Below are 11,044 nucleotides of genomic sequence, written 5' to 3'. Positions count from 1 at the left end.
AGGGACATTCCATACCTTGTAAAAAATGCCAAACAATAGAAAAGGGATATTCCATACCTTGTAGAAAATGCCAAACAACAGAAAAGGGACATTCCATACCTTGTAGAAAATGCCAAACAATAGAAAAGGGACATTCCATACCTTGTAGAAAATGCCAAACAATAGAAAAGGGACATTCCATACCTTGTAGAAAATGCCAAACAACAGAAAAGGGACATTGCATACCTTGTAGAAAATGCCAAACAATAGAAAAGGGATATTCCATACCTTGTAGAAAATGCCAAACAACAGAAAAGGGACATTCCATACCTTGTAGAAAATGCCAAACAATAGAAAAGGGACATTCCATACCTTGTAAAAAATGCCAAACAATAGAAAAGGGATATTCCATACCTTGTAAAAAATGCCAAACAATAGAAAAGGGATATTCCATACCTTGTAGAAAATGCCAAACAATAGAAAAGGGATATTCCATACCTTGTAGAAAATGCCAAACAATAGAAAAGGGATATTCCATACCTTGTAGAAAATGCCAAACAACAGAAAAGGGATATTCCATACCTTGTAGAAAATACCAAACAACAGAAAAGGGATATTCCATACCTTGTAGAAAATGCCAAACAACAGAAAAGGGATATTCCATACCTTGTAGAAAATGCCAAACATCAGAAAAGGGATATTCCATACCTTGTAGAAAATGCCAAACAACAGAAAAGGGATATTCCATACCTTGTAGAAAATGCCAAACAACAGAAAAGGGATATTCCATACCTTGTAGAAAATGCCAAACAATAGAAAAGGGATTTTCCATACCATGTAGAATATGCCAAACAATAGAAAAGGGATATTCTATACCTTGTAGAAAATGCCAAATAATAGAAAAGGGATATTTCACACCTTGTAGAAAATGCCAAACAATAGAAAAGGGATATTCCATACCTTGTAGAAAATGCCAAACATTAGAAAAGGGATTTTCCATACCTTGTAGAAAATGCCAAACAATAGAAAAGGGATGTTCCATACCTTGTAGAAAATGCCAAACAATAGAAAAGGATATTCCATACCTTGTAGAAAATGCCAAACAACAGAAAAGGGATATTCCATACCTTGTAGAAAATGCCAAACAATATAAAAGGGATATTCCATACCTTGTAGAAAATGCCAAACAACAGAAAAGGGATATTCCATACCTTGTAGAAAATGCCAAACAACAGAAAAGGGACATTCCATACCTTGTAGAAAATGCCAAACAATAGAAAAGGGACATTCCATACCTTGTAAAAAATGCCAAACAATAGAAAAGGGATATTCCATACCTTGTAAAAAATGCCAAACAATAGAAAAGGGATATTCCATACCTTGTAGAAAATGCCAAACAATAGAAAAGGGATATTCCATACCTTGTAGAAAATGCCAAACAATAGAAAAGGGATATTCCATACCTTGTAGAAAATGCCAAACAACAGAAAAGGGATATTCCATACCTTGTAGAAAATGCCAAACAACAGAAAAGGGATATTCCATACCTTGTAGAAAATGCCAAACATCAGAAAAGGGATATTCCATACCTTGTAGAAAATGCCAAACAACAGAAAAGGGATATTCCATACCTTGTAGAAAATGCCAAACAACAGAAAAGGGATATTCCATACCTTGTAGAAAATGCCAAACAATAGAAAAGGGATTTTCCATACCTTGTAGAATATGCCAAACAATAGAAAAGGGATATTCTATACCTTGTAGAAAATGCCAAACAATAGAAAAGGGATATTTCACACCTTGTAGAAAATGCCAAACAATAGAAAAGGGATATTCCATACCTTGTAGAAAATGCCAAACATTAGAAAAGGGATTTTCCATACCTTGTAGAAAATGCCAAACAATAGAAAAGGGATGTTCCATACCTTGTAGAAAATGCCAAACAATAGAAAAGGGATATTCCATACCTTGTAGAAAATGCCAAACAACAGAAAAGGGATATTCCATACCTTGTAGAAAATGCCAAACAATATAAAAGGGATATTCCATACCTTGTAGAAAATGCCAAACAACAGAAAAGGGATATTCCATACCTTGTAGAAAATGCCAAACAACAGAAAAGAGATATTCCATACCTTGAATAAAATGCCAAACAACAGAAAAGGGATATTCCATACCTTGTAGAAAATGCCAAACAACAGAAAAGGGATATTCCATACCTTGTAGAAAATGCCAAACAATAGAAAAGGGATATTCCATACCTTGTAGAAAATGCCAAACAATAGAAAAGGGATATTCCATACCTTGTAGAAAATGCCAAACAATAGAAAAGGGATATGCCATACCTTGTAGAAAATGCCAAACAATAGAAAAGGGATATTCCATACCTTGTAGAAAATGCCAAACAATATAAAAGGGATATTCCATACCTTGCAGAAAATGCCAAACAATAGAAAAGGGATATTCCATACCTTGTAGAAAATGCCAAACAACAGAAAAGGTATTTTCCATACCTTGTAGAAAATGCCAAACAATAGAAAAGGGATATTCCATACCTTGTAGAAAATGCCAAACAATAGAAAAGGGATTTTCCATACCTTGTAGAAAATGCCAAACAATAGAAAAGGGATTTTCCAGACCTTGTAGAAAATGCCAAACAATAGAAAAGGGATTTTCCATACCTTGGAGAAAATGCCAAACAATAGAAAAGGGATTTTCCATACTTTGGAGAAAATGCCAAACAATAGAAAAGGGATTTTCCAGACCTTGTAGAAAATGCCAAACAATAGAAAAGGGATTTTCCATACCTTGGAGAAAATGCCAAACAATAGAAAAGGGATTTTCCAGACCTTGTAGAAAATGCCAAACAATAGAAAAGGGATATTCCACACCTTGCAGAAAATGCCAAACAATAGAAAAGGGATATTCCATACCTTGTAGAAAATGCCAAACAATAGAAAAGGGATATTCCATACCTTGTAGAAAATGCCAAACAATAGAAAAGGGATATTCCATACCTTGTAGAAAATGCCAAACAATATAAAAGGGATATTTCATACCTTGTAGAAAATGCCAAACAATAGAAAAGGGATATTCCATACCTTGTAGAAAATGCCAAACAACAGAAAAGGGATCATCCATACCTTGTAGAAAATGCCAAACAATAGAAAAGGTATTTTCCATACCTTGTAGAAAATGCCAAACAATAGAAAAGGGATATTCCATACCTTGTAGAAAATGCCAAACAATAGAAAAGGGATTTTCCAGACCTTGTAGAAAATGCCAAACAATAGAAAAGGGATTTTCCAGACCTTGTAGAAAATGCCAAACAATAGAAAAGGGATTTTCCATACCTTGGAGAAAATGCCAAACAATAGAAAAGGGATTTTCCAGACCTTGTAGAAAATGCCAAACAATAGAAAAGGGATTTTCCATACCTTGGAGAAAATGCCAAACAATAGAAAAGGGATTTTCCAGACCTTGTAGAAAATGCCAAACAATAGAAAAGGGATATCCCACACCTTGTAGAAAATGCCAAACAATAGAAAAGGGATATTCCACACCTTGCAGAAAATGCCAAACAATAGAAAAGAGATATTCCAGACCTTGTAGAAAAATGCCAAACAATAGAAAAGGGATTTTCCATACCTTGGAGAAAATGCCAAACAATAGAAAAGGGATTTTCCAGACCTTGTAGAAAATGCCAAACAATAGAAAAGGGATATTCCACACCTTGTAGAAAATGCCAAACAATAGAAAAGGGATATTCCATACCTTGTAGAAAATTCCAAACAATAGAAAAGGGATTTTCCATACCTTGTAGAAAATGCCAAACAATAGAAAAGGGATTTTCCATACCTTGTAGAAAATGCCAAACAATAGAAAAGGGACATTCCATACCTTGTAAAAAATGCCAAACAATAGAAAAGGGATATTCTATACCTTGTAGAAAATGCCAAACAAAAGAAAAGGGATTTTCCATACCTTGTAGAAAATGCCAAACAATAGAAAAGGGATTTTCCAGACCTTGTAGAAAATGCCAAACAATAGAAAAGGGATTTTCCAGACCTTGTAGAGAATGCCAAACAATAGAAAAGGGATTTTCCATACCTTGGAGAAAATGCCAAACAATAGAAAAGGGATTTTCCAGACCTTGTAGAAAATGCCAAACAATAGAAAAGGGATTTTCCAGACCTTGGAGAAAATGCCAAACAATAGAAAAGGGATTTTCCAGACCTTGTAGAAAATGCCAAACAATAGAAAAGGGATATTCCACACCTTGTAGAAAATGCCAAACAATAGAAAAGGGATATTCCATACCTTGTAGAAAATGCCAAACAATAGAAAAGGGACATTCCATACCTTGTAGAAAATGCCAAACAATAGAAAAGGGATTTTCCATACCTTGGAGAAAATGCCAAACAATAGAAAAGGGATATTCCATACCTTGTAGAAAATGCCAAACAATAGAAAAGGGATTTTCCATACCTTGTAGAAAATGCCAAACAATAGAAAAGGGATTTTCCAGACCTTGTAGAAAATGCCAAACAATAGAAAAGGGATTTTCCATACCTTGGAGAAAATGCCAAACAATAGAAAAGGGATTTTCCATACTTTGGAGAAAATGCCAAACAATAGAAAAGGGATTTTCCAGACCTTGTAGAAAATGCCAAACAATAGAAAAGGGATTTTCCATACCTTGGAGAAAATGCCAAACAATAGAAAAGGGATTTTCCAGACCTTGTAGAAAATGCCAAACAATAGAAAAGGGATATTCCACACCTTGCAGAAAATGCCAAACAATAGAAAAGGGATATTCCATACCTTGTAGAAAATGCCAAACAATAGAAAAGGGATATTCCATACCTTGTAGAAAATGCCAAACAATAGAAAAGGGATATTCCATACCTTGTAGAAAATGCCAAACAATATAAAAGGGATATTTCATACCTTGTAGAAAATGCCAAACAATAGAAAAGGGATATTCCATACCTTGTAGAAAATGCCAAACAACAGAAAAGGGATCATCCATACCTTGTAGAAAATGCCAAACAATAGAAAAGGTATTTTCCATACCTTGTAGAAAATGCCAAACAATAGAAAAGGGATATTCCATACCTTGTAGAAAATGCCAAACAATAGAAAAGGGATTTTCCAGACCTTGTAGAAAATGCCAAACAATAGAAAAGGGATTTTCCAGACCTTGTAGAAAATGCCAAACAATAGAAAAGGGATTTTCCATACCTTGGAGAAAATGCCAAACAATAGAAAAGGGATTTTCCAGACCTTGTAGAAAATGCCAAACAATAGAAAAGGGATTTTCCATACCTTGGAGAAAATGCCAAACAATAGAAAAGGGATTTTCCAGACCTTGTAGAAAATGCCAAACAATAGAAAAGGGATATCCCACACCTTGTAGAAAATGCCAAACAATAGAAAAGGGATATTCCACACCTTGTAGAAAATGCCAAACAATAGAAAAGAGATATTCCAGACCTTGTAGAAAAATGCCAAACAATAGAAAAGGGATTTTCCATACCTTGGAGAAAATGCCAAACAATAGAAAAGGGATTTTCCAGACCTTGTAGAAAATGCCAAACAACAGAAAAGGGATATTCCACACCTTGTAGAAAATGCCAAACAATAGAAAAGGGATATTCCATACCTTGTAGAAAATGCCAAACAATAGAAAAGGGATTTTCCATACCTTGTAGAAAATGCCAAACAATAGAAAAGGGATTTTCCATACCTTGTAGAAAATGCCAAACAATAGAAAAGGGACAATAAATAGAAAACAATAGAAAATAGAAAAGGATTGTAGAAAAGAAAAGGACCTTGTAGAAAATGCCAAACAATAGAAAAGGGATTTTCCATACCTTGTAGAAAATGCCAAACAAAAGAAAAGGGATTTTCCATACCTTGTAGAAAATGCCAAACAATAGAAAAGGGATTTTCCATACCTTGTAGAAAATGCCAAACAATAGAAAAGGGATTTTCCAGACCTTGTAGAAAATGCCAAACAAAAGAAAAGGGATTTTCCATACCTTGTAGAAAATGCCAAACAATAGAAAAGGGATTTTCCATACCTTGTAGAAAATGCCAAACAATAGAAAAGGGATTTTCCATACCTTGTAGAAAATGCCAAACAAAAGAAAAGGGATTTTGCATACCTTGTAGAAAATGCCAAAGAATAGAAAAGGGATTTTCCATACCTTGTAGAAAATGCCAACAATAGAAAAGGGATTTTCCAGACCTTGTAGAAAATGCCAAACAATAGAAAAGGGATTTTCCACACCTTGTAGAAAATGCCAAACAATAGAAAAGGGATTTTGCATACCTTGTAGAAAATGCCAAACAATAGAAAAGGGATTTTCCTCACCTTGTAGAAAATGCCAAACAATAGAAAAGGGACATTCAAAAAATATAGTGTGCATGCTGGGCGACCCTTGTGTTCTGATAAGGGACCAAGTAATGCTCTCAAAGTTCATATAAAGTCCAATTTGATTCATGCAGGTGCGTGAATGAGTAAATGCTATTTTATTTGCCAGATATGGGGCACCCCAAGAGAGATATTTTTAAACATTAAAATTTTTTTATTCACCTCACCCCACGCCCCCTCCTCCCCCTCCCCCACCAAGCAGCACCATGACAATCACGTTCCATTTTGAATGGCTTTGGTTTCACTCAGCTGGGGTTCTGAAACACCATGACGAGCACGTACCATTTTAAACGTATTTGGTATGACTTGGCTGGTGCTTTAAAGCACCATGTCCAGGACGTACCATTTTTAACGTCTTTGGTTTGACTCGGCTGGGGTACTGAAGCTGGAAGCACCCTGTCCAGGACACTTACCATTTTAATGTCTTTGGTTTGACTCGGCTGGGGTACTGAAGCACCATGACAAGGGACGTACCATTTTAATGTGTTTGGTTTGACTCGGCTGGGGTATTGAAGCACCATGACCAGGACACGTATCATTTTAATGTCTTTGGTTTGACTCGCCTGGGGTACTGAAACACCATGACCAGGACACGTACCATTTTAATGTCTTTCGTTTGACTCGGCTGTGGGTACTGAAGCACCATGACCAGGACACGTACCATTTTAATGTCTTTCGTTTGACTCGGCTGTGGGTACTAAAGCACCATGACCAGGACACGTACCATTTTAATGTCTTTCGTTTGACTCGGCTGTGGTACTGAAGCATCATGACCAGGACACGTACCATTTTAATGTCGTTGGTTTGACTCGGCTGGGGTACTGAAGCACCATGACCAGGACACGTACCATTTTAATGTCTTTGGTTTGACTCGGCTGGGGCACTGAAGCACCATGACCACGACACGTACCATTTTAATATCTTTCGTTTGACTCGGCTGGGGTACTGAAGCACCATGACAAGGACACGTATCATTTTAATGTCTTTGGTATGACTCGGCTGGGGTACTGAAGCTGGAAGCACCATGACCAGGACGTACCATTTCAATGTCTTTGGTATGACTCGGCTGGGGTACTGAAGCACCATGACCATGACATGTACCATTTTAATGTCTTTGGGATGACACGGCTGGGGTACTGAAGCACCATGACCAGGACACGTACCATTTTAATATCCTTCGTTTGACTCGGCTGGGGTACTGAAGCACCATGACCAGGACACGTACCATTTTAATGTCTTTGGGATGACTCAGCTGGGGTACTGAAGCACCATGACCAGGACACGTACCATATTAATGTCATTGGTTTGACTTGGCTGGGATACTGAAGCACCATGACCAGGACATGTACCATTTTGATGTCTTTGGTTTGACTTGGCTGGGGTACTGAAGCACCATGACCAGGACACGTACCATTTTAATGTCTTTGGTTTGACTCGGCTGGGGTACTGAAGCACCATGACCAGGACATGTACCATTTTGATGTCTTTGGTTTGACTCGGCTGGGGTACTGAAGCTGGAAGCACCCTGACCAGGACATGTACCATTTTAATGTCTTTGGTTTGACTCGGCTGGGGTACTGAAGCACCATGACCAGGACACGTACGATTTTAATGTCTTTCGTTTGACTCGGCTGGGGGTACTGAAGCACCATGACGAGCACGTACCATTTTAATGTCTTTGGTTTGCCTCGGCTGGGGTACTGAAGCACCATGAGCAGGACGTACCATTTTAATGTCTTTGGTATGACTCGGCTGGGGTCCTGAAGCACCATGACCAGGACACGTACCATTTTCATGTCTTTGGTTTGACTCGCCTGGGGTGCTGAAGCACCATGACCAGGACACGTATCATTTTAATGTCTTTGATGTGACTCGGCTGGGGTACTGAAGCTGGAAGCACCATGACCAGGACGTACCATTTTAATGTCTTTGGTATGACTCGGCTGGGGTACTGAAGCACCATGACCAGGACTCGTACCATTTCAATGTATTTGGTTTGACTCGGCTGGGGTACTGAAGCACCATGACCAGGACGTACATTTTAATGTCTTTGGTATGACTCAGCTCGGGCACTGAAGCACCATGACCAGGACGTGTACCATTTTAATGTCTTTGGGATGACTCGGCTGGGGGACGGAAGCTGGAAGCACCATGACCAGGACACGTACCATTTTAATGTCTTTTGTATGACTCGGCTGGGGTACTGAAGCACCATGACCAGGACGTACCATTTTAATGTCTTTCGTTTGACTCGGCTGTGGTACTGAAGCATCATGACCAGGACACGTACCATTTTAATGTCGTTGGTTTGACTCGGCTGGGGTACTGAAGCACCATGACCAGGACATGTACCATTTTAATGTCTTTCGTTTGACTCGGCTGTGGGACTGAAGCACCATGACCAGGACACGTACCATTTTAATGTCTTTGGTTTGACTCGGCTGGGGTACTGAAGCACCATGACCAGGACATGTACCATTTTAATGTCTTTGGGATGACTCGGCTGGGGTACTGAAGCACCATGACCAGGACACGTACCATTTTAATATCTTTCGTTTGACTCGGCTGGGGTACTGAAGCACCATGACAAGGACATGTATCATTTTAATGTCTTTGGTGTGACTCGGCTGGGGTACTGAAGCTGGAAGCACCATGACCAGGACACGTACCATTTTAATGTCTTTGTTTTGACTCGGCTCGGGTACTGAAGCACCATGACCAGGACACGTACCATTTTAATGTCTTTGGTATGACTCGGCTGGGGTACTGAAGCACCATGGCCAGGACACGTACCATTTTAATGTCTTTGGTATGACTCGGCTGGGGTACTGAAGCTGGAAGCACCATGACCAGGACACGTACCATTTTAATGGCTTTGGTTTGACTCGGCTGGGGTACTGAAGCACCATGACCAGGACATGTACCATTTTAATATCTTTCGTTTGACTCGGCTGGGGTACTGAAGCACCATGACATGGAAACGTATCATTTTAATGTCCTTGGTATGACTCGGCTGGGGTACTGAAGCTGGAAGCACCATGACCAGGACGTACCATTTCAATGTTTTTGGTATGACTCGGCTGGGGTACTGAAGCACCATGACCAGGACATGTTCCATTTTAATGTCTTTGGTTTGACTCGGCTGGGGTACTGAAGCACCATGACCAGGACGTATCATTTTACTGTCTTTGGTATGACTCGGCTGGGGTACTGAGCACCATGACCAGGAGACGTACCATTTTAATGTCTTTGGTATGACTCGGCTGGGGTACTGAAGCACCATGACCAGGACACGTACCATTTTAATGTCTTTGGTTTGACTCGGTTGGGGGTACTGAAGCACCATGACCAGGACACGTACCATTTTAATGTCTTTGGTTTGACTCGGCTGGGGTACTGAAGCACCATGACCAGGACACGTACCATTTTAATGTCTTTCGTTTGACTCGGCTGTGGTACTGAAGCATCATGACCAGGACACGTACCATTTTAATGTCGTTGGTTTGACTCGGCTGGGGTACTGAAGCACCATGACCAGGACACGTACCATTTTAATGTCTTTGGTTTGACTCGGCTGGGGTACTGAAGCACCATGACCAGGACATGTACCATTTTAATGTCTTTGGGATGACTCGGCTGGGGTACTGAAGCACCATGACCAGGACACGTACCATTTTAATATCTTTTGTTTGACTCGGCTGGGGTACTGAAGCACCATGACAAGGACACGTATCATTTTAATGTCTTTGGTATGACTCGGCTGGGGTACTGAAGCACCATGACCAGGACACGTACCATTTCAATGTCTTTGGTATGACTCGGCTGGGGTACTGAAGGTGGAAGCACCATGACCAGGACGTACCATTTCAATGTTTTTGGTATGACTCGGCTGGGGTACTGAAGCACCATGACCAGGACGTACCATTTCAATGTCTTTGGTATGACTCGGCTGGGGTACTGAAGCACCATGACCAGGACACGTACCATTTCAATGTCTTTGGTATGACTCGGCTGGGGTACTGAAGCACCATGACCAGGACACGTACCATTTTAATGTCTTTGGTTTGACTCGGCTGGGGGTACTGAAGCACCATGACCAGGACGTGTCATTTTAATGTCTTTGGTATGACTCGGCCGGGGTACTGAAGCACCATGACCAGGAGACGTACCATTTTAATGTCTTTGGTATGACTCGGCTGGGGTACTGAAGCACCATGACCAGGACACGCAACATTTTAATGTCTGTGGTATGACTCGGCTGGGGTACTGAAGCACCATGACCAGGACAGGTCCCATTTTAATGTCTTTGGTATGACTCGGCCGGGGTACTGAGCACCATGACCAGGAGACGTACCATTTTAATGTCTTTGGTATGACTCGGCCGGGGTACTGAAGCACCATGACCAGGACATGTACCATTTTAATGTCTGTGGTATGACTCGGCTGGGGTACTGAAGCACCATGACCAGGACAGGTCCCATTTTAATGTCTTTGGTATGACTCGGCCGGGGTACTGAGCACCATGACCAGGAGACGTACCATTTTAATGTCTTTGTTTTGACTCGGCTGGGGTACTGAAGCACCATGACCAGGACACGTACCATTTTAATGTTTTTGGTTTGACTT

Source organism: Myxine glutinosa, chromosome 5, assembly GCF_964187855.1.
Source record: "Myxine glutinosa chromosome 5, kmMyxGlut1.1, whole genome shotgun sequence".
NCBI lineage: Eukaryota > Metazoa > Chordata > Myxini > Myxiniformes > Myxinidae > Myxine > Myxine glutinosa.
Note: the sequence above shows the minus strand (reverse complement) of the source record.